General features: G+C 38.1%; 1 protein-coding gene across 2 annotated transcripts in view; it reads right to left on the bottom strand.

Annotated features, from left to right (window-relative positions):
* SOX5 (SRY-box transcription factor 5) overlaps positions 1-26,137 on the bottom strand; it is a 289,213-nt gene that overhangs the window by 57,907 nt on the left and 205,169 nt on the right. The gene's annotated exons all lie outside the window — the stretch shown is intronic.

Consider the following 26,137-nt stretch of genomic DNA (forward strand, 5'->3'; position numbering starts at 1 on the left):
AGGAGAACTAAACTGTATGAAATACACACACAACGTGGTGTTCAGGGATCTGTACCATCTTATACCTGTTCAGAGAAACATGTTGTAAGGCCTGGTTCCTCCTTTCAGTACTGTCATCAACTATCTTTCTGAAAACACATGCAAAGCAGATGATGACTCAATAAGCATAAGGAATGAATTTGCCTATTCAAAAGCCTATTCAATTCACCATTTTTTAGGTGAAAAATGGAACATATAGGACTTCAAATGCACACCTTATTCTCAGTTCAGGGACAGACAGAACTCAAGACAGTGAAGCACACAATATATTTTGGAGTAATGTGGAAGGCAGTGTGGAAGAAAAAAAACCCCACAGCCTAAAAAGCCCCCTATAAAGCTTTCATTCATGCTTTGTAAAAACTTCTGTCCTCCTGTTATCAGATTTAACATCTCACCTCTAATTAATTCATTTTGAGAATTAAAAACAAACATTAAATAAAATCTCATAAGAGATCCCTTGTTAAAGTACCCTCTTAAAAAGTCCTTTTCTGCAACACAAACCAACTATTCTGTTGAAAAGCAACATCAGGCCCAATTCTGCAGTAACAAACATGTAACTTATGAAATTGCATTTAACCTGTAAAATTGCTCGTATATTCCCTCCGCCCTTTTTCAAAAAAATGAGCAGGAATATACAACACACAGAAAATTTCTTAAACTGTCAATATTTTTAAGCATTGACATTATTGAATTTGTCTGTTCATATTTAGTTGTTTTAGGTCATCATGACTTTTAGCTTATACCCAAGGAAAGGGGAATGGTGTGCCAAAAAGATGTGAATCAAGACAGCTAAATGACAACAATTAATGCTTTCATTTAATAGAAAAACTGCACTCCAACTAAAGAACATTTCTACCCCTGCCTCCCCAGTAGAGTTTCAGATTTTGGAACAGCGAATGAATCAGTCTCTGTTAAAACATTTTAAATGCACCCTTATATTTTCCCAGTAATGAAACCAAGACCTCAAACAGTGCAACAAAAATTTTGTGTCACTGCTATAATACACCATTCTTGAGTCTCTTAATTTCTACCCCAAAGGAGACTCCTGAAACCACTTCTGCTTCCTTCAGCTAACCTAGAGGTCCAATCTCAAATTCTACCACTCGAGGTAATTTTGCAAGTCTTTCAATCTACAGGGTCTTGACTGGTTTACTGTGACCAAGGCATCCAAATGAAATCAGTGAAGCAATACTGCTTTAGACAAGTTTATTTTTGCCATACATAATAAATAAAATAAGGATAATATTCCAGACTTAATAAGATACATAGTACCTCTTCAAAAAAGCAGTATTTGGCTTCTGAAAAAGCAATTAAAAAGTAACATCTATTGTTTGTTTATAACTAAATAACTATGCTTCAGCTCCCCTGCCCATGTGCAATACTGCATGCCTTGTTAATGTTTTCTCATTAACCTCTTATAAAAGTCTGTAGAGCAGCAAAATCATTAGAATAAAAGCACAATGTGATACACTTTAAAATGAGCAGGAGGTATAGTGATTTTTTTTTAATGTTGCCCCTCTGTTCTTAAGCTATTAAACAAAAAATCCCCCTTCTCCCTAGGTCACCACCTAAACCATTTATAATTCTTCCAATATATTAAGCAGGAATATTCAGCTGAACTCTCCAAATGGACTCACTCTAACAGCTCTTGGCTTGATGACTCTGTAGTACATCAACAGCAAAGCCTTAAGGTTAGACAGGCTTTGAAAACTTTCCCCTTGGGCATTGTTGTTACATGTTAACAATGCTCATTACTGCTTTGAGGGTACACTAAAAATGAATTCTGGTTCTATTAATACAGAAAATGAGAATGAAATTTAATAGCTATTTTAAAAAGGGTTGAACAAAGCGTTAGCAATTACATAGGCAGAGATAGTTGATTCAAGCACCTATAGGCATTTGGATTATAGTATTATCTCTTATTAAAATATTTTTATTAGTGAACAGTAGAGATTAAGAGCTGTTATTAAAAAAAACACAGAGAGATTGGGACAGGTGGCACTGGAAACCGAATCAGTTACTGCAATAAATTTGTTTCTGATATAAATGAGTTTTTCAGTGGAGTTACCACAGCGATGAATTTACAAACCACTGTGCTTAAATGTTTGAACTCTTGACTGATCCAACACTTAATTTCTTCGTCATTCTGAGACCCATCATTAAAAATACACACATGAATGGCCCTGTTCTTCGATTTTTGCATAATCTTGGGGGAAAAAGGGTATAAACCGAAATTCTCTCATTGAGAACACATGAATTTTATTTTCTTTACCTTATATTGTGTGTTTATAGAAGGCATGCAAACTGTTCGATTACAGCAGAAGGAATTAATTTTGGATCTCTTCAGGTGAGTTTTTTATTTAAAAAAGACAAAATAAAAGGAGAATAAAAAAGGAATTAACTCAAAACAAATATTTGACATACAGCATTCTGTATTTTTAAAGATAGTGGCAACATAGATTAAAAGATAGCTACAGAAATCAGAATTAAAGTGGCACTGGTAACAATGTTTTCTAGATCTTCTATTAAAAGGGTTCTTTATTTAGCTCTCCATTACAGATCTGAAAGGTATGAATGCCAGATTATCACCTGTCTCTAAATTTCCTTTAAAGGCTGTTAGCCAAACATTTCAAAGGGACACACAAATTTGTACATTCAAAAAACTTCAGCAAAGCCTTTAGAGTGCCATTTGTACTAACTGGGAGATTTTCAGAAAACAAAGATAAATGAACACAAATTCAATAAGCTCCTTGCCCCAAGCACCCATGGCAAGGTGAATTTTCCTGGCTTCAAGACTGGAAGGTGTAAGCTTTCACTCTGGGCTAATTTCAGTAAGAACAATAAAGCTTGAGATCCTGAGACACACTTAAAGGAGTATTTTGGGTTTATTTTATTTTGTTCTTTAGAATTCTGAACAGATAACTAATAGTATTCTACCTACATTATATCTTTATCACACCCATTTCCTAAAAGAAACTGTGCTGGCTCCCAGTGCTGAGGGGTATGCATATGTCTCACAGAGACTCCTCCTGGGAGGGGATCTTGTCTGAACTAGTGTTTCCTTTATTCTCCAAGTAAAAAATAGCATGCTGGATGAATTCACCCCAAAACTGTGGACCACACAGAGACCAGAGAAGAGAAACTAAATGTTGAAAAGCTACACTGTTCTCTCCTCTGGCCACAGAAACCAGTGAACTTCCTTTGAAAACTCCCATCCTAGTTTTGCTCTGTATTTAGCCTAAGGGAGGAAAGACAGGTAAATAAAGTACAAATCAAAGCACAGGAATAAATATTTGAAAGTCAGAGTGGACAAACTAAAGCATAAGGAATATGCTGCTTTTAACCAGAGAGCATTGGTATCACTTGGAGGAACCGCCTCGAGACATGGTGGATTTTGACGTTTCATGTTTCATTAAAGATCAGATGTGTTTCTGGAAAAGGAACTTTAAACAAAGAGTTTACTATATTCAAAAAGATTTCACATCTTGTTTTGTCAAACTAGACAATCTAATCGTCTCTCTAGCCTTAAAAACCCTGAGAGTTAGAAAGAAACATTAAGAAAAACAAGTTTTCATTAGAAAAACTGTAAAGCATTCACAAACAGAACAAGGTTTCATTTATATACCTCTTGCATGAGAGTTACAAGTGCAGCCTTGTAACCACCATCTCTCTCATACTAGAAAAACATCATTTTTAGAATCAGTAACCACAAGGCTCCATAAAATATGATTCTGGTTGCTGATCTCTAGGGTTCCAGGCCCGCAGCCCTTATTCCTGAGAATAATCCCACTGTAGTCAACAGGACCACTTTGCCTGTGCTAGGCTGAATGCACTAGTTCATTTCTCATTTGGAACTTCCACAGTACTACCAACTGGGGATCCCTGGCATCCAGAAACAAGGCTGGAGTCGTTCACTGAAAAACTCAACGAGCCTTAAGTCTGCATTTGAAATAATAAAGGCTTCTATCATGACTGCAGTACTTTGAAAACAACGCTTGCTTTGCCTGTAAAACAGTGGAAAAAGTAAAAAAATGCAGGTAAAATTTATGGAAGCTCTGAGATTTGTTAAAAATAACGTAATTTCCATGGACAGGATAATCATGTTAGCTAAATTACAAATATATTTGTATTTATAGTAGCTTCTATGTGAAAGACACTACCTAACACTCCACAAAAGTTAAGAAATGCAGATTTCCTTGAAATGCAGTCTATAATTCTGGCAATAGGCAACCACTATTCAAATATTATTAGCAAGGTGAAAATCAGCACCCATGACATCAACTGAGTGCTCCTGGTGACACAGGAAGACTGCAGGAAACTCCTGATTAGAGCCCAGACCTCATGGCTCCTTTGTTCCATGCTTTAGCAAGAAGACAATCCTTCTACAGGATATAACTGTAGGAACTTATCAATAGACACTTCCTATCAGAGGCTAATAAGATCTGTTAGTTTCTGTGATAAAATATCACTGTAAACTGTGTGTTTAAGATTGCCTGCTCTTTACAAATGAAGAGTTTTTAACTGGAAAACTGCCCAAGTGGCCTACATATTCATACATACCATGTTCACACCATATGACAGTAATTGAAAGAGAGTGACTATATGGAATGCATATTGGAGAGCAACTAGATAATGTCTTCTGGAAAAAGCTTGTTGGATGAGATGTTGCAGATGAACAGTGTCTCCTTCAAGGAAAGTAATTAATATTATACATATTTAAAAATACATGCAATCCAACAACACTATTTTTATAGTTTGTATTTTTGCTGCTCTTACCATAACTTATTTTTATGCCAATGGAACTTCTTTTGTTAGGAAAAAAGAGAAAATAATTTATTTACAGTAGGAACATACTTTTAACAACACAGTCCTTAACAACTATACAATAAGGGGAGTGGAAATGTAAAAGAAAAACAAACAACAGGGACCTGTGACTTAAGAGAGGGGAACTTGTTTTGTAAGATGTATTGCCTGTATCATTGACTATTCTGTAATGAAGATGAAGAGTTTGTCTGAAGGTTCCACACTGAGACTTCTGTCCCAGTACAGCTTTTCCAACTTAGAAGCTTGATGTCAGTAAATTAGCCCAGACATTATAATCTCATAGAGAAAAACTCACTGCTGCCTATGTGTTTAACACAAATATGTTTCCCAAGAGCTTATTTTTTGATATATCCAGATTTCTGGCAACAAGCTCAGAACACCTGACTCCTGTAAGTATAATTTCCTATTTAAGAGAACAAAATTCTATGACTGGCCATTTGACAAAATGCTTATTTCATACTACATTGCTTTACTTGACTGGTACTGTATATAATCATTCATTGTTAGCCATTAAGTGACTAGAGTAGTTAATAAGCAAACACTGCCAGAAGAATTACTGTAAATAAGGTTCTATATATTTCAGATTGCTGAGCTAAAATTAAGGCATTTCACTATTTCATACACATCTCCTTAAGCGACTCTTTCTCCAGATTTTATTTATAGATTTTCTGTTTGCATTTTAAGTTGTTGTATTCAGCATGGAATTAAGTCAGGAAAACTCTGTGCCTGCTTCAGGACTGACACTGAATTAATTACTTCAAATCTAAATACTTTCTCCTGAAGTCAAGTGCAGAGCTCATGGTAGAAAGATTAAGGGCAGCTCCACTTCTGATTTTGACAACATGGATTTACTCACTTGAATGATGATATCATAACAGGATCTTATCTCTTGATGACTGCAAGATTCCTCATTGACTTGTCCCCCCTCTTCTTCAGGAATAAAGTAGTGAAATAGGTCTTTTGCACTAAATGTGGGCTACAGCACTCAGCTGCTCTTTTGTTACAAGATGTGATAAGAAAAGTGTCCTAAAATACTGAAGTCCCTTCTTAAAAGCAGCAGAAGGATGACAATCATTTAATGGTATCAAATTGGTGGGGACAAGGAAAAAATTGAAATTAGTTTAAAAAGTTTAACTTGGATGGCTTTACTGGTACATTTCTCAGCTCCCTTAAGGCTTTATCTTCATTTGTTAATTATGATATCAAACAGTGAAATGAGAAGCATATTCTTTTTACTCTGTTTTCCTCTTGACATTATTTCTGAACTTGGTGTACCATGCAACTGTATCTGTTGTCCTTGGAAGTATAAATTAACATTGTTCCTCGGGTATCTGGTGTGTACAGGAGCTCAGTGACATCTACTCAGCTCATTCAAAAGCTTAATTGGCTCTTTGAACTGAGTTGTATTATGTGGTCAAAGGGTCTGGATAAAGGCACAGGAGACAGAGCGGGATGAACTCAGCCCATCATAAGCAACTTTCAACAGAGCTCACTTTCACAGGCACAGAAAGCCAAAGATACTCTCTTCCACTTTGGGTAGAGACTAAAGAATCTGATGTTTGTGCCTTAAAGAGGAAATAGGGACTGCATTAGAGTCTTCCCTTGTGCCAGGCCTCCCTGAAAAGAAAGCATAAAGGAGGAAGTACGGATTGAAAAAGAATTCTGAAAGAGAGGGACTGGTGATGGATAGACCATCTGAGCTGCAAAAGAAAAGGTGCTTATTCCAAGAGCTAAACTAAAACAAACTGATTCCTAGAATAGCACGGAAAAAAAAATTGACCCTTCCCTTTTTCCTTAGCAGAGAACACTAATAAGATGCAACATTCAGTTGCAGCATTTTATTTTACTTTTGGAGGTGGAGAAAGCAGAGGAAGGAGGAAGGACATCCATCCCACAGTGCTAGCTTTGCAATTTAAGGTTTTTTGTACTGCAGAAAACTATCAAGAAATCCTATTAGAGTTCAACAAGAACTCAGTTACCTTTGATGTAATTTTTGTTTGTATTCATTGCCTTACATGCTCATTACCAAAGTCCTCCAGAAAGCTGAGAAGTCCTACCTCTCCTCTGATGAGAAGTTAGGGTATCAATACAGGGCAGCAGCTCACCTTCCCCAGCAGCACAATGTGATCCCTTTCCATAAGAGCGGAATACACAGGAACTATGGAAAGCTCAAGTTCATACATACTTTTCCTTTGCTTTTAACCCACATGGATTTCTCTCTTCTAAAACAGTATTTCTCTTCTAGGTATAACTAAGAAGCAAGACTGCTGAAAAGGTCAATCAAACTTAACTAGGCACGTAAGGAAAATAATTCCAACCAAGCACACAGAAACTGACCTAACTTTGAGAACATTTTAGCGTCTCTGAATCAGAACAAACCTGATTTGTTTCAAACCAAAACCAAATGAGCTCAGCTCTGGTCAGATTATTTCTAGTGTTCTTCACAGTGAGTCCTATACACTTAAACCCATAGACTGTCTAACTTCAAACTAACCACATTGCTATAAGCTGAATAATTTAGATGCTTAGGAAAAAAAAAAAAAAGGATTTTTGTCCAACGAGGATGCTTGAGGTTAGTAGATGACTGAGTGCAAAGAGTGTGAGGAGAGAGCCATTATTTTTAATGAAATTGCTGAGCTAAGAAAGTAGAAAAGCACTCAATTAATTTAATTATTTTGGAGTTTGCTACGTTATCTAGAAGTCCTCCTTTCACAAAATGAAGTAGTAGAAACAACAGAATAACTGCTCAATCTTTTCACTTAGATTTTATGACAAAAATGGGTGTGGTCTGTAAAACTCCCCCTTCGATGGAGCCCATAAAACTCCAGAGAGCCTGAAACCTCTGTGAAGCTTTGGCAAGCTTCTCAGGAAATAACATTAGAAGCTGTTTTCTGGTTCATCTCATTATTTCCATGCTTACACTGATGTAATGGGAAGAGTGACACTTTGTATATTCCATTAGGACACGTACAGAAGTATAATTCTTAAGTCTTGGAGATTTGTTCCCCAAAAGTGGTCTCTGAAAACATCTGAAATCCCTCAGGATTCAGTTTCTGACTCTCAGTACAATAAAACTGCAAGCATTAAGGTCCAATGGCACTGCACAGTCAGAATTCAGCCCACGTGTGAAAAGCCTTGATGTAGCCTGGAACTCAGGCACTCAACGTGCCTCTTTCTGCACATCTTGTACCCAAGGTTTAAGAAGCTGCAGGAAAATAACATGATTGAAGGGCAAAGGGAATTACATCTTTAGCTTCCATGTTCCTCACATGCTATGCATCACCCAAGAGTAAGAAGAGCTTCTATGATCAATTATGGAGCTTTACGTTCGGCCAAGAGAAATAAGGTGGTTGATTCTAGTTTTACCAGTCCATATGGATGAAAAAGAGCTGCTGGAGCCTCATGTTCCCATATCAAACACAAGCTCTCTACTCCTTAGTATCAAAATGCCCTAGGGAAATGGAAGCTTCTCTATATTTCTCCATTTCTACTCTTCCATCTTGATGAAAGCTGTTAAGTTCCAGACTCTTTCGGGCTTACCTGGGTCACTCTAAGGAAGTGCCCTCTTTCTCCTTTAGCTCTACAACACTTTTCTTTTAAATCTAGAATGGGTGAATGTTGCAATACCTATCTATGAACTCCTCTTTTTCAGGAAAAAGGACACAATTCATTGGAAACAGAGCTCTAACCCTAAGCTCTAACCCATCTATCTCTTAAAGGATCCTACATATCCATGTATTCTACAGCCTCTGACATGCACTGTATCAGTGAAACGTAACTAGTAGCAAGTTCTATTAATGGTTATCACATCTGATCCATCCATGCCTATTTATTAGGGTTTATACTCAAAATTTGACACACCGAGTAAACTAAGAAAAAAAAAAACCAAAACCAAAAAACCCACAAGAACTGAAGAACTGTAGACTCCTGACTGAAAATTGTGCTTTTTGAAAACTGTCCCCTTCACAGCAATTTTTAGTATGGATTTTTTTATGACATAAAGGTGGAGCTGTTAGTTCGAAAGCATTAAATACTGAAATTACTGTGCATGCTTTGGAAATATTTTCCAAGTTTTTAATGTTATAAAAAGAGCAAATCTGTATTTCAAATAACAATTTGAACTAGGGGGGACTAGGAGGGAAAACCCAAAATTTTTTATGTTTAAGAAAGCAATACCAAAACACTAAACTCTTTTTAATTCAAAACAACAGCCAAAATGGATGTAAAATCATATTTTAAACTGCTTCTGGCCGAGTGGTTGTCTGTAAAGCAGAAGGGGTGGGAGTACCAAAGGGTTTGCAATGGAAATACCGAGAGGCTCTTAACTGTAGCCACACTAACAAGAGCTGCTATCATGAAGTAATAACATTATCCAGAAATCTTTGTTCATTACCTCATTCCTAATGCCATCTCATTTCACTTGAGTTACTATGATGGGGTTAATGAGCGAGGAGGTGTTTGAATTGGTGTGAATTAGGGGCACTGCTAAAATAGAAGCTACTTCAACAGTTCTGTGTTTAATATAGTCTTGAAGGTCCCTAATTTTTTTTTCAGGTAAAATACTTGCGCATTCCAAGGCTAACACTGACTTTGGAAGAGCACAGATAATACCTAAACATACTTACTACACAAGAGTATTACAGAGGGACTCAGACTTCTATTGCTTTTCTCTCTTCATCATTCCATCCACAAGTCTAACATAAGAGGAATGCTAATGCTTTGATTTTTCATGTTCAGAAGTTTTCCTCAAACATTTGGATATTTACAGTGACCATGGGAAAAAACATCACTGACAGCTCCCCTCCCCTCACCCCTGTACTCTACAGGTCATCTTCACATACCACACAGCAATCCATTACAATATGTTCTAACATCTGCCTGCTCATATGATGTATGACCTATTTGATTGACCCTTTTTATGCTGCTCCAAGACTGGTTGTTCACTGCAGTGAGAGGGTGAACTGTACTCATTGCTTCTTCAGTCAGCAAGAGAGAAATGTATCTCCATTTTGGAAAAGACTGGGAATGTCAAGCAGGGATCCTCCTCATTCCCCTACATATAGCAATGATCCACTCCATACAGTGCCTTCCTTTATCACTAATTACATTTCAATCCAGAACAGGGAAGTCTCTTGTGGGCCCTCCCATCTATCACTAATACATTAGACATTTCTGCCAATTGAATTTTTCTATGGCAATTATTAACATTACCCAATGTTTGTGACTCGAGCAGGGGAAGCATGAATAATGTGGGAAACACTACAGTCCCCCATTCTGCAGGGACACACCTTGTTTTTGCCAAAGTCAGCAACCGTAAAGTATCTCTCAACTTCCCCAGTAATATCATGGCATAACACATCCTTTTGGTCCAAGTGATTACATTCACTACAATAAATGAACCATCTAAGGTAAGATAATAGCATTTCCAATTCAGGAAGGCATTAAAGGCAGTCCTTATTCTCACCATCTATCTCTCCATCATGTATTTAGCAACACTGACATACTTCAGGACCACTGATGATTGTCTGAAGTTATCTGTTAGGACATGGAATGAATATGGCTATGAAAACGTTGGGAAGCAATATACTCACAAGCACAATGAAGTATCTCCTCTTCCCAAGGATGGAAAATTCAACAGACACGGGGATGCTACATATACTTGGCAGTTAAAAACTTGTCTGCACTGATTCCAACTCCTTTCACAAATTGCAACCACTAGAGAAATACAGTTGGCCTTCAGGCTCCATGTCCCACCAGCAGTGGCAGAAATGTTCTGATTTTTTTGTTTGCTGTTACTTGCTTACTAACTGGAAGTGCCTGAGCACAAGAAAAAGGAAACTGAATCACAGCAGAAAATAACACAAAGTGGAGATAAGTGGGGAATCAACGTAACTAGGCCTGAGCTAATCATTCCCTGCTCCCTTTATAAAAACTACAATAGGACCTGCAATTGTAGGCCAGCTGAATTATACATGTCAGTCATCCATGACTAAAGATGATTCTCATCATCTTCAGTACAAACCAGAAAAAAAACAACCCCAACTTTCTAGTTTGTGCTTAGCACATTGTGGCATTTTTTTACATTTTGTGTTAGCAGCTGAATTTTTTAAAGTGCAAATGCATCTGTCCTCTCTGAAGTTCATGAAAAATACACATTTACTTTTTTACTTGTTACACAAGTAAGATGGAAAGTGACTTTGTCTTCCTCAGAGCTGTACAACTGGTAAGGCATACAGCTACATTTTCAGCAAAGAACATGCAGGAAAGGGCATGTAACTCCCTTAAAGTTGCCTGCAAATTAATTTGCATTTGTGTAGAGAACATATATGTTAACATAAAGCAGAGTGTGATCCCAAGAAAAATGAAGACAAACACTGACAGCTGGCCAATCTTGCCCTTCTTTACTGTGTTTGTCTCAAATATAGAATGTTTGTAAGAATGTGTGAAATACTTCTGAAAATAACAGTTATACTCCATTTAGTTTTAACAAGCAAAGGAACATAGCATTTACAATCCTCTTTGGAAGGATCTGATTTACTAAAATTAATGGAGAGATACTAACAAATTCCCAGGAATTAAGTATCTAACTTATGCAACAGCTTGCAAATTTTGGAACCGAGATGTTCATTCTGATTTTTTTCTCCTATGTCCAAGGTTACACTGATTTTAATGTAATGATTTGGTTCAAAATTTTATCTTCAAATTAAAATTTCAAAAAGAATCAGACCAATGCTTATACCACACGTTATCTTTCTCCTGTCAGTGGGGTGTTAACGTATGTCAGAAGGACATTGACAGCCGACTACAATTTCTTCTTCCAGCCAAGATGGGCTGTAGAAGAGGCAATCTTTGCTGTCTATGACCCAGTGGTGAATGTCAGGAGCATGGAGTCAGGCTTTTCCCAGTGATTTCCAATGACAGGACATGGGGTAATGAGTACAAGCTGGAGCATAAGAGGTTCTGTGTAAACATAAGGAAAAGCTTCTTCTCTGTGAGATTGCCAGAGCACTGGAACAGGCTGCCCAGGGAGGTTATGGAGTCTCCTTCTCCGGAGACATTCAAAACTCACCTGGATGCATCCCCCTGTGACCTACACTAGGTGACCCTGCTCTGTAAGTGGGGTTGGACTCAATGCTCTTTCAAGGTCCCTTCCAGCCCCTAACATCCTGTGATTCTATGACTGGCAGGCAGCCACTCTCATCCTCCTCTTAGGGAATTCTGAGAAACAGATTCACACCATTAGGATACAATGGGCATATCCTGCCTTGCTCACCCTCAATTAATTAATACCAGTTATGATGAGATAGATCTTTGGCCTTCAAATATACTTCTGTTATGCAACTCTGAGCCCTGTCACCAATATTTCATATACTGCAACCACGGGAAGGATCCACTGGAGCTTCTCACTTCAGACATAAGAACTATGACTGGAAGACAACAGTCATCCTGAAAGTCCTTTTGCTTTAATTTATTCTGTAGGAGGATTATATTGATTTTAATGAGCTTAGGATAAGTAACGTCCTAGAGGACGTACATCACAGATTTTTCTCATAAGACTGAAAATATCCTACCTTCCAGTATTGTTTATAACTGGTGTCATTGTCAAACTCTTTCCCTTAGAATCATTGTTCTTATGATGACACTGATAGGTGTCACCACTGACAGCTGTTTATAGACTTTTGACCCTTCTTGAAAGTAAAGCACTGTATGAATGGTAAATTGTTTTGACTAACAAGACGGGTAACAAGTAGGAAATGCTCAGCATAATGTGTAGGAGCAGGAATTACAGGGCACGTGCAGACATCACGTGTTTTAGACTTCCACAGTTAAGTGTAACCTCTTTAAATTGCATTTCCACTTCTGTGGTAGCAGAAACAAGCAACCCTAAAGATGGTATCTGTTCTGATTGGCCTAGAGGAAATCTAAGAAGTTGTCAGCAGTATTATCCTTCCTCCCTCTCCCCCCTGCTTGTCTTCCATATTGCGATGGCTGTTTATGAGCTCAGCTGTCATTCTTTGCACCAGGGAAAGATAGATGGGACACACCAAGCCCAACCTAAGTGACCTTTGGATGTGACAAGATTTTTAGGTCAGTCCCGCTAAATGGAAGCCTTGGTGTATCGAGGCTCGCCTCAGGGTGAAATTTCCAGTGAATTTATTATCTCCCAATGCCCTTTGGACTGCTTCCCACCATCAAACACCATGGCAGCACTCGGAACAGGAAGAAATACATTAACTGGAATCTGATCGTTTTAAAAGGTTACAGCTGCCCAAATATAATTTAATTTCATACTTGCCCTTTGAGGGTTTGGTGTATATTTTCATTTTATGACTGCAAATGATAAAGCTCTTAAGATTCCAGGCAATAAAAAGGAAAAGGGGGGAGAAAGTATTTTAAGGGTTAGAAGTCTATTCAGTTCATAGCCAATGAGCAAAGTGACAAATCAGCTTTTTAAAAAATCTAACACTTCCTCGCTTTTTTTTACTACTCATTTCTCCCTACATTTGATGCTTAACAATAGCTTTTACTGAAATCAAACCTGTAATGCCACCCAGTGTGACATGAAAGAAACGTGACATGCAAGCAGCTACCTGTCCTCCTATCTTACATCCACTAAAGACCTGATTCAGAGCAGCAATTAATGTGAAGTGAAATTCGATTATCTGAATGAACTGATGAAAAAAAAAAAAAAAAGAAAAAAAAAGAAAATCAGAGTCAAAAAAAGGCTCAAACTTAAGGATAATATTTTGAGTTTTAACTAGGTAGGCCATGGCTCATTTTAGAACCTCTTCTCTCTAACTTTTCTCTGAGCTCAGGTCATGTTTACAAGTCTATCTACCCATGCCCACATAGTATGATAAAAATCAGGGTATACAGCACAGCTTCTGAGGCAGCATTCAATTTGGTTGGAGTCCCAGACCTGTGCCATAATGCACTTCCAATTCTTGAGGATATGACAGGATATGACATCCTGGTATACAACAATATACAACACAAAATTCTAGTAAGCTCTGCTCATTCTCTCTTTTTCTCACTTCAAATGAAAGCAAGCACTGAAACACAAGTTACCACACAAATATGAGCTTGGCCAGCTTGGACTAGAGGTAGGAAATGCTGAGCACTCATGTTTTTCACTGTATCCAATGAAAACTGAGTTGCTAAATGAATTCCACCTCCCCATCAACCGTTCTGATTTAAAGTTGTTGACTATTTCCTTTTCACAAAAAAATAATGGGAAAAATGTGGAAAGGAGGAAGGATTAAGTGAGAATGCTGCATATCCAATTTTTAAAGCCACCATAAGTAATTATTCCTGGGATTCCGAATCTGTTCTGGCCTCCTTAAAATCATACACAAATATAGATTGATATGATCCCATCCCAAATCACTTTTGCCATCAGTGTATGAGACTAGCAAATAGGAAGAAGCAAGGCTGCCATGTTAATGGAATGGGATGAGTTGGGTTGATTGGCCTAAAAGAAACTGTATTCCAAGGCAGCTATTGGTGACACAGCAGGACAGCGAGTCAAATGTAAGCTACACATACATGACATACTGCTTACCCTAAGCACCAATAAGCCCTGAGGAGTTTGTAAAATAAGTATTGAACAAATAACACTGCAGAATTACTGTGGAGAAAGCAAGAAATATTTCAAGATAGTCTCACCTACGACAAAATGTAGCACACAAACGAGTGTTCCTATAATGAATTTTCTAATTTTCTGAAGTTCACAGTTTAATGGTAAAATCAACATCAGAGATAAAATAGGATTTCAGCCATGTTCTTTTGCCAAATTCATCTAGGATCCATTTGGTTCCCTTAATGAAATAAATATGCTGCTGTATTCTATGGTAATGGCCCAAAACACTTTAATAACACTATCATAAGCTGTAATGTTTTGGTGCATTAATGGAGAACACACTGTTATAATTTGTAAAGAGTGTTTTGAGCCATGAAAGGAAAAAAAAAAAGTAGGGAAAGGAAAAGATAAGGCTTTGCTGCCAGTAGATGTTTTCATCCTCCAGAGTGGAGAGAAATGTAACTTGAAGAGTGGACACTTCCCTTTCAGAAGGGCAGAGAGCTTCTGGCCTTGCTGCCTGGGTGTGCTGGGGGGGCCGCCCAGCAAAGGGCTTAAGGGCTCCCAAGGACACAGGGATGCTGCTTTTTTGGCCCATGAGTACATCAGGTGGAAGGATGGGTGCCACCTCTTGTGGCATCCCATATCTCTGAGAGTTTAATCTCGTTCCCTTGCACACAAACTGAAAGCCCCACGTCTCTTTGGGAGAAATGGATCGTGCTCCTAAAGGAAGGATATGAAAAAAGCCACTCCAGAGCAGTCTGCACAGACAATCTGGCTCCCTTGATATGCCACAAACAGACTGCCCCTGGCAGCCTTTGCAGGTCCAGTATGTGGCACAGCTGTGGTTACTAAACCCAACTACAGCTTGCAATAGAGCTAGAAGATTCTGCTGTAGTGCAGATTTTAAATAGAGCGAGCAATCACTCCAAACAGCAGGACACAGAGGTGCAGAAAGAGCTGGAGAATGCTTTTTATACATCTCAGTTTCTACTAACATGAGAGAATTTGAAACTTTCTTTCTGCTTTCCTGTGGTATTGACAATCACAGGATACTGATTTCAAAGTTCTTCTCATCTGAAAAGCACATCAACTTCTTAAAATGTTTTTCTTTCTTGTATACATGCTTTTTATTTTGTTTTTTAGTTTGTTTGATTTATGTTTTTGTCCACTGAGAAAAGACAACTCAAGCGGTAGCTTGCTGACAGCCCAGCTCTCTCTAATTCCAGCGTTTGTCAGGCTGAGACAGATGACTTAAACTTGCTGTATGTTTCTGGTTGGGTAACTTCTCAGTGATGTGACTGCTCTCTACAGCTAAGGGGTTAAGGAATGTAAATAGTATTCTGCTATACTTTTCTCCTTAGCTATCAAAGGAGTGGAAAAGAACAGAAACAGAACATTGGTAAAAATGGCAAAAGTGAAAGGGATGCTTAGAAGTTAGTCTAAGAGTTAAACTCAAGAGACCCACAGAGCTCATGTGGGTTACAAACACAGGAGCTAGTCTGGAGGACCACTGGAAGCTCCAGGTGCCTCCAAATTTTCTTGTTTAGAGTGACCTTACAAAATCCACTGGAGTGGAAAACATTAAGAACCTCTGAAAGAAGAAAAGGAATTTGAGGAAACTGAGCCCAGGTATTAGGGAAATAATTGCACTCTGACTTGACCTCAGGATCAGGCTTATGCTATCCAGGCACAACAGAATAATTAACACTCTGAAAGCTATGTCTCCAGATACTATGGTATCTTCTGTTGAGCTAAATTCAACTGAGGACCTTAGAAAACAAACAGAACAGGCATCTTGACCTCAGTGGTTTGTTGTCTAAGGCTTAGCTCCATAGCCTACGGTAAATAGGTATTTCAATTTCAAACTGTGCCTAATGTTAACCTCTGCTCATAAAAGACGCTAAGACATCCTGGTTGGCAACAGTTAACCCTGGAAATGAATCAGACATAAGAAACACAGGATGAGAGTAAGAGCGTAAGAACTTTTAATGGGTCACACTGCTCTTTTTTGTATGCAATTTATATGACTGGACAGAGATATTGTCCTCCTCTATACATTTACTATGCTATTTGTATAGTTCTATCCCATTCTGCCATGAAAACAACCTAACACTTTTGAGAGAAAAGAACCATCATAAATAAGACTGTAGTAAGAAATAAGATATAAATCTAAATTCCTACACGCTCATATATATAAAACATATATAAACTGATCTGCATCTAGCACCAAACCATATCATATTACCAAGGTACAACTCAACTAGGAAGGTTGCAAGAGAGATTTTCTTGTGTTAACTTCTGGGATGCATAAAATGTAGTAATTTGATTTGTGGCCCTAAAGGCATGTTAGTAGTTAGTTTTGTGTAAGTCAGCTTTTCTCACTGTTGTTGTTATTTGTAGCATTGTTCCACAAGCTCTGAAGAGTGTGCATGTCAGTGATTTGCGGTCTCCCTCTGTGTTTGTCTGTCATGATGCTCTGCTGAGGCACTGTAAATACACACTATTGGCAGAGATCAGATAAAGACAATGAATTCCAAAAATACACAGAAATATTCACTAGTCTGACTGCAGTTTGCATGCCTGAAATGAGGCCCAAGCCCCCCACTTTATGGTTTCAGAGTGGGTGCCCCTGCAGCCAGCCAAGCCCCTCCTTGATGTGGTTTCCCATCCATCCCCATGCTGTTTCTACTTCCCCACCCCCATTGGTTTGTTCAGGATTATACAATCTTATTTGCATGATTATATAATCTTCTTTTCAGCAACATCCCTCTGAAAGAGCAAACAACAGAATAGGAAAACCTGTAGCATAAGCCAACTATTTCAAAACCCAGTGTCTGGAATGTGCAGAGGGCACAAAGTAGGAAAAAAAAATTAAAAAAAAAAAATTGAAAGTTTTTTGGTGTTGTCATCAGACTTTTTCATACAGACCTTTCCAGGGAAAACTTACTCCAAATGAATGTAAGCCATGAAACACAGTGTTCTGGGGAACACAAACACTTCACAGGTTTGTTCTGTTGCCAATGTAGGGAGGGAGGTACCATTTTGGTTATCTCAAGGTATAGGCACAAAGGTGGCTATTTTCTTCTTTCTCAACAGAAGCTACTTCAAGATACTTCTCAGATGTTTTTTCCCTCCCTGGTTTCACAGTCTGGCATTCAGGTGTTGCCACTGCTATTTTGATACTGGTTTTGTCTTGCAGCTGGTTGAACACATAGCATGGAGAACATAATTCCAACCACTCAAAGTCCCAGTTATACTACCCAGAAGAATAAACAAAGTCTTTCGTTGATATATATGCCTCCACTTCTCAAGTTCTCTTCTTTCATATGCTTCAGACTTTGCCCTAGACAGGACATGGTGTAAGTGACGACTGTCATATTCCAACCTGTGAACAGGCTCTTCTGCTGGCTGCTAAAACTACTTACTGATGTCAGTTACTTCGGCAATATTCATCTAAAATTAATGTCTTATAAATAATCAAGGAGTAATCTGCTTCCGTCTGTCAGGCTAACCCCAAAAAGAAAGAAGTGTAACATTTTTTGTGAGAGAAAAATTAAGGATGACCTGACCTCGCAAGTACGCTTGCCAGACAGCTACGTACTCTTCCTTGCATGACCTATTTTTCCTTGCTCCCACCGCAGAGACGTTTCAAACAAACAGGCCAGTAATTCAGACTCCTTGATATACAGAGGGTTGCCACCCAAATGAGACAGTCGGGCATCTTAATGGCTTTGTCAGGTCTCCAGAAGTTTTTTTTTGCAACTTATTATTCCTTTTCAAGTTGAAATAGAGCTCTATTTATCCAGTCCATAAAGGACAATATGTCACGCTTCTCCTGAAGTGAGGTGTACCAGGTATGGATCACAGCCTGATGGGGTCTGGTTGTGTATCACAGTATGTGAATGGCCACTGTGAAGAATTATACTAAGTACAGACACCTATCATACTTAATGTTTTAGTTATAACACAAACTAACATAAGGAATAACTTATAGCTAAAGAAACTATTTATAGCTGAAGTAAGACTTTGATTAGACTAAGTTCCAATGCTGCAATACTTTCAAACACGCTTTTGAAAGATGTTCAAAACTATTGCCTACTAAATTCTCATGAGGTTTAGAGAACATCTGCTTCAACTACTAGAATCAGATTCTGGGCTAGCTATGAAGATCCCCATTGACTGTAGAATGAACTCTTTAATACCTGTGATTTTCAAACTTTTGGTCTGAAAACTCCGAAATCTTCTTAGTAGAGACAAAGATCGATGTATCATGATAATAAAAGCCTATCTACAACAGGTTAATTTTTCTTTGTCACCTTTCAGATCCATTGCAAGCACTTAATGGACCCCTAGCAGAAAATCACTGAATTATACTATTATGAGATATTTAAGGTCACTAGCAAGGCACAGAAATGGTCATCTTCTGCTCATTCACATAAGTCAAGAAAATAAAAGAAAGCTTGAAATAGAGAAACACACAGGAAAATGGATACAATGCAAGAGATGAGAAGAAAAAAACGCAATAAACGTGTGCATATGGAAGGCGAGGCAAAGGACTGTGTTCCTTCTTATTTGTAGAGAGACAACAGTTTGAAACTGAAGGCTGGCATATATGAAATAACATGGAAAAGACACTGCTTGTGCTATTTTCATTGTCCAAATGTCAAACGCCTTTTGGAAACCTGGGGGGCAGGGGAAGGAGGAGTAATAGCTGCAGAAGCATCTTGTAACAGGTTCTTCCTAAAGGGGATTTCTTCAAGACTGCTAAGCTCTGATGCTAGCCCATATGGGCTCAGGAAAGTCAGAGCAAACCCTGGCTGCACTTTTTCCAGGCTATTTGCATATGTTCTTTAGTATGCAGAATGTCTCTGTATGTAATTGAATTGTTGTTTTTGCCTCTATTAATACATATGCAAATGAGTCACTACTGCAGCTGTGCTGTATTAATCATATGTGTGCTTCTGTCTGTCTGCCCTGCAGGCTCAGGGTTCGAGGGAGGGGGAAGAGGGAATTCAGTCTCTTTTTAACCTACAAGAAAACTCACTCATGCAGATAGAGGTCTGCTAGCAAACAGCAGGCCTGAGTTACAACTGGAAAGAACACAGGCTAGTAATTTTTCAGTCTTTTTTCATTTTTCAGAGATATGGATGGAATCTGAAAGTTATGCAGAAAGGACTGTTAATCTAGATAAAATGAGTATGTTACTGCTGCTAATTCTTTTCCCCAGAGGGCCGGGGAGGGAGTTATAATTTGACAACCCACAGACTAGCCATGATATTGTTTTACCATGTGTATTTACTGCCTGTGAGTGTCCACTGTGTGTATTTTCAGACACTCACAGTGCTCAATAAAATACAAAGCATTTATATACAGTCTGTCATAATGACTGTCTTCCGTAAATTGATTGGATTCCCACAAAATGATGTGATCAAGCTTTTCATTCAAATCTATTTTGATAGAATATATTGAGTTTATCCATAAAATCATACAAGATTATATCAAAGGCAAGTATGGGCTATTTAGATGCCAACTACAAAGCACATTTACCCACCATGAACAAGATTTATTTGAGCTGATATGTTCTTTGCTTCATGCTTTTACACAATCTATCACAATCTCTAGCTCTCAGCAGGTATGCTGAAAGTGAGGACTAGTTGCATTCCAGTGTTGTGAGGCTTGCTTTTCAGTTGATTGAAAACACAGGGATTGCTCAAAATTGCTCTTGGCAATCAATACACCCTCACCCCAAACTTTATGCAGTTTAATGAATATTTTAAAATCACTACTTATACTTCATCATAAATAATAAATCGTGGGAAGTTCAACATTTTTAAGACAACCTTGTCCACACACACTTAGAGACCTTTATTCAGTTCAGATGGTTTTAGCTTCACTTCCATGAAGAATACTATGCCCCATTTATCTAGCTGAAGAACTGGACCTTCGTCTTCAGCAATCTCTTTTAAAATGGCCATCTTGACTACTCATTTGCAGAACAGGTGGCAAATAATCCAGTGGCCAACACATTCACTCACAAAGCCAGAAACAGGGGCAGGCAGAATCAGGGAATACAGAATCTGCATGAAGAACTATTTAAAAGGGCATCCAACAAAAATGTATACATATTATGTTGTTTTATTACTCCTGTTATTATCATTATTTGAGATAGCCATCAGAAACAGCATAGCAATACACTGAGCTAATGGCAGATGGACAACTGCCATCTTTTGGTTATGCTAATGAGAAATGCTGCTTTTCATGTACTTAGCTGTTGTTGTTTTTTTTTTCCCAGATGTGTGTGCTAACAGTGAAAAACTAATTCTACTTTTTTTATGTTTAAGTGGATTGCATGAGTTTTATAATATTGTAATTAAACCGTGCACTAGTGAATCATTCCCTACAAATTAAGTCAGAGTTCTATAAATGAGGACAGGTAAAGTAGAAAAGCAAACAGGGAAGAGATACTGACTGTTACTGTTGAAGTCAGCTTAGTATTTAAGGTAGATGCTGCCCAGCAAATAGAAGGAATTTAGCCTTGCACTGCTAAGAAATTATTTACCCTGTTGTAGGCAAAGAATTTGTTATAGTAATATTCCAAAGAGGTCATGAATGTAGATTATAGAGTAAATGAATAATGGATAAAGTATTGCCATTTTTTGGCTACATTCCGTAGAGACAATAACGGGGCATCAGGCTTTTCTTCTCAATCAGAAATAATTTGTATGCCTTTGCAGCTCTGGCAAGTTGGCTCTCTAATAAAAGTAAAGAATCAAAATTTCACAGTGTTCATAACTATCACTACAATGCATAGAGTTTTTTTTTCAGTGTCTTCTTTCACAGATTTGCAGTCTTGTAGCACTGGAAGGCCAACTGTTTAATCTGGTCAGAAGTGGTTAATTTTACAGATTGAAGTAAAACAAAACAAGGAAATATGCAAAACGAAGTAATTAAATGTGCTTGACAACTAATGCATGAAAATATACTGCCATCTCTTCAATAGGGTGTTAAACATAAGCAACATCAGCAGCAACATTTCGAAGGAAACTTAAGGAGATATTGCAGAGAAATAACCTGATCTGACAAGTGGAGAGATGTAGCTCATCCTTGCAACAGTAGAGAAGCCAAAAGGAAGTTAGTACATACAAATAAATATGGTATCTCACTGAGCAGGCAGTCTCACGCTTTATTTTTGTTTCACAGGCAACAGATGTTTTATGTAATACTCGTATGACCATTGGAACAGTCTATCTTCGGATCAGTCACTCTATGCTTGTTAAATAGCTCTATCATTTCTGTTTCCTTCAAGTAAAATAAACACGGAGACCACGGATGATTATGTGACCCTGAAGATATCTAAAAGTAAGGTTTTCCGAAGAAAAATTTGTAAAAACTCAGACACCTAAATAACAGTAAGATGAACAACTTTAAGAAGCACTCAAACTCTGATTGGATTTTAATTCTCTCAAAATCTAGTCCCAAATGTCAGTGCCAGTATGTGGTCTGAATTCTTCTAAAAATGTGGTCCACACTATTTATGCTAAATTCTACTAAAATTCAGTATGCATCTTCCCACACCACTGAAAAGGTTTGTAGTAAGAAAAAAAAAAAGTCAAGTAGTGAAGTATTTAGTAAAGAAAGCAAAAAGATACAGAATGAAAACTTGACCAACTTATATTTCTAGATATGTCTGAGGTCTAAATCTGCTCATTATCTTTACACAAATAGCCAAAGGGATTCAATTTGGATTCTCCAAATGGCTGGTCTTGAGAACTGAGACCCAACTAAAATGCTCTCACACTCATATGCTGGCATGAGGTTCTCTTGATCTATATAGTAACAGGTTAGGTTGTAATGTTGAACATAACCACCAATATTTGCAAAGTCCCTGTTTCATGCTAAAATGAACAGGGAAAAAAGTTAAAAATGTGGGCACTCAGAACTTTCTGGGGTATTTTTCCAAGAGCAGATGTTTGAAAGAAGTCTGTACTACATCAGACTGTGATACTGTTTTGACAGGACACAAAATGTCTATATAGTAACACTACACGGGCAGCTGTCATTATACTTCCAGCATTATCTTTCAATATAGTTGTGGGTATATACAGCATTTGTATTACTGCCAATAAATCAGTCGTTGTCACTATTTCGTTTATCAAACAAACAATCTGGTAAATCTGAACCATTCACACTCCCAGTGGTGTAGATTCCTCTCAATTTTCAGACCAGGCAATCAGGCTCCTTGTTTCCTAATTCTCAAAAAGCATTTAGGGATTATTTTTTTTCTCAGAAAAGAAACCACAAGATATCATTTCATAGTGAATTTGCTCAGACTTCTGGAAACATCTATTTCATACAAGTTATGCCCAAGATGACCAGTATGCAAAAAATCACTTCAATTTATTTTGTGTGAAAATTTTAATGTGGTATCTACGGTTACAGCTCTGCATGCTTAATCTTTGAGATGGTGAAATGAACTTCCCTCATCTGTTGAACATGACAACATCATGTTCACATGGGGCACAGAGCAGTACTTTCTACTCATTAGCCTCATGCAGTAGAACACAGTGGCAAGGCCACTTTAGCTTTGTTCTTGTTCATTTGAAACATAACCAACCACGCTGCCTCACTCTTTAAGACCAAGACTGTATGAAATCTGCATGGGAAGAAAAAGCAACATAAGAAACTCATGTGCTAGCCAAGAGGGGGTTTACTACAATGAAGGTGGTGTATTTTAAAATGACAATTCACACCATGGTTGGGAACAATTCTTCTCACTATCAGAGGAAATCTAAAAGCTTATTGTTTGCAAATGGAACTTGTCATTAAATATGTGGATGAGTGAATATGCAGGGCTGGGAAGGTAGCTCAGGCATCATGTCAGTTCCAGCTTCTCCAGCATGGCCCTATCCATCTTCTCCATTCCAACATCTAACAACATAGGGTTCAGTTTCTGCTCTTATTGAGTCATTTGTTTCTCTGTGGATACTAGAAATAAAGGCAACCACATATGGCTAATTGTGGCTGCAGATATCAGGCGAAATAATCTGTACACTCCAGTGGGGACTCAAAGGCAGGGAGAGAAATGGAGGGCTTCAGATTGCAGACCTGTCAGCAGGAACCAACAGGGCATTTCAAAATGAGAGATTACATTTTTACTAACAAAAGGTATCTTTGACATAGGAAAACAATCAGGTGTTAGTTATTCCTCTATAAATACAGTCTGCATTTCATTTACAAAAACAAAACCCAATTTTTACAACCAAGAATAAAACAAGTACTTCCTGTTGATCTCTCAGTACACTACTAAAGCTATGCTCTGACTTAAAATCCTCTAATAAAATAACAAAGACAAGCTTATCACTTATACAAACAAACAAGAAAAATTCCTTGGCTTTGTCTTCACTAAGATAATGTTGTGTACCAAATTCTGCTGGGAACAACAAGCTGAGTATTGTGTCAGGCTCTTTGATCTCCCTTTAAAACTACTGCTTTTAGTATACAAAGCTTGAAAGATGAGTGATAGGGAGGACAGAAAAAGAAGGAATATTGTACTTTTCTGACTTTTGACTGTTTGATGACCAGAGGACAAAAGGCTGTACAGAACACTGAGGTTATGTACAATGTAAGGGATTTCTCAAGTAAGAACAGTTCCTCCTAGAAACAGACTGTAAAGTCTAAACATTCACTCGTGCCATTTAAAGGTGGTTTTGGTCCACATCACTTCACACAGCTTTGGAGCCCCCAGCAGAGGAAAGATATACACCTGCTGGAAAGGGAAAGGGTCCAGAAAAGGGCCACAAAGATGATCAAAGGGCTGGAGCACCTCTGCTACAAAGGCAGGCTGAGAGAGTTGGGGCTATTCAGCATGCAGAAGAGAAGGTTCTGGGGAGACCTTATAGAGGCCTTCCAGTACATGAAAGGGGGCCAAAAGGAAAGCTGGGGAGGGGCTTTACACCTGAGAGTGTAGTGACAGTACAAGGGGTAATGGTTTTAAACTGAAAGAGGGTAGATTTAGGACAGATATTAGGAAGAAATTCTTCATCATGAGAGTAGTAAGATACTGGAATAGGTTGCCTAGGGAGGTTGTTAATGGCCCCTCCCTGGAAGTGTTCTAGGCCAGGCTGGATGGGGCTCTGAGCAACCTGGTCTAGTGGGAGGTGTCCCTGCCCAGGCAGGGGGTTGGATCTTGGTATCTTTAAGGTCTCTTCCAACCCATGACTCTATGACCAGTTATTCATTACAAGTATCACAAATGTTTCTTGATGACTGAAAAAACAGTCATCATGAGCTAAACTGGATTTGAATGGAGTTGGGAATACACAATCCTTCTAGACTAGCAGCTCATATTAGTCAGAGTCCATTCTGAACACTGCTTCATAAAACCCTTCTCAAGGCACTGACTTACAAACCGCACCACAAATCAGTGGCACGTCTAAATTCAATTAAGCAGGTTGTGCTGATAGCTAAAAATCAATCTTAAGACCTGAAGAAAAACAATGTTTTCTTCAGAATTTTTTTTTCACAATATACATACCCAAGAGTTGAAGTCTGACAGGAGTCTACAGAGCTAGTAATTTGACTCTTTCCCACTGACTGGCTGCCAAACTCTCCCTTTAACACCAGACTAAACAACATGTAGCAAAACAACATAGGTGAACTTGGTCAATGCTTTCTTTTAATGTGCTCCTTTGCACAGAAATAAGAGGCCTCTGAGATTTTCAGATTTTCCAAAACCTAAACTCACCTTAAGATACTTAAGAAGTCAGCCGCATTTGAACAAAGCCCAACCTTTTTATAAGGAAACTGTCATTGTGATAAAGCCTATTTTAATCAGAATACTTCAGCCCACCACATGCAGAGATACAGCCCAAAGCTGGTCCTGAAATGAAAGTAAATCATCCTCCCAAGTTACTGGAGCATTGATTTTAGGACTAGCTCGAATGACACAAAAATAAAGAGATTTAGACTCAGACCTCTACTTCCTCATTGCTAGCTAGCTCCATTTTTGTTTTTCCTTTTTTTCCTCATCTCTCTTCCATATACGTGTTCACGCGTGTTTGACTATTATAAGCACTTTCTCAACACTGACGTTATTCCTCAAAATTCATTTCAGAGGGATGACTTTTATGGCTCCCATGATTCTTAAGCCGCCTACGGTATTTGTAACTCACAGAATCAGAAACTAACACACAGACAGTGTAGCTTTTCATACAAAGGCACAATAGGAATGAATGTATTAACCTCTGTGGTGCATGGAATGTGTCAGCTTACACACTGGCAGCTATTTCTGTGAAACTCAGCTAACTTCCGCTGGCTGTGTTAAAAAAAAAAAAAAAATATCTTCCCCAGAACTATGTCCCACGCTCTTGTATCCTGGCCAAACAACTGAAATATCTGATGTTGCAGAGTCTATTTCATACTGATGATGGCCAAACTGAGTTTGAGAATGTATTTTAAATGTACTGTTTATAAATGCTGAGCTTTTTCAAGCAGGTATAAAGCTCTGCTGTTCCATGTGACTTGGCAAATAATAATGAGCAGGGAAACAAATTAGCAATGGAGAGTACAGGATTATTATTTCTTTTTCTTCTACAAAAGAGTGTCGATCTGGATTCTGCAGAACTTGAAATGTTTGGAGCTTGATTTCATTTTAGTCCCTAATTTTACCTGGCTTCATCCTACCAGCATAGCATA

This window comes from Calypte anna, chromosome 1 (genome assembly GCF_003957555.1).
Source record: "Calypte anna isolate BGI_N300 chromosome 1, bCalAnn1_v1.p, whole genome shotgun sequence".
NCBI classification, from domain to species: domain Eukaryota; kingdom Metazoa; phylum Chordata; class Aves; order Apodiformes; family Trochilidae; genus Calypte; species Calypte anna.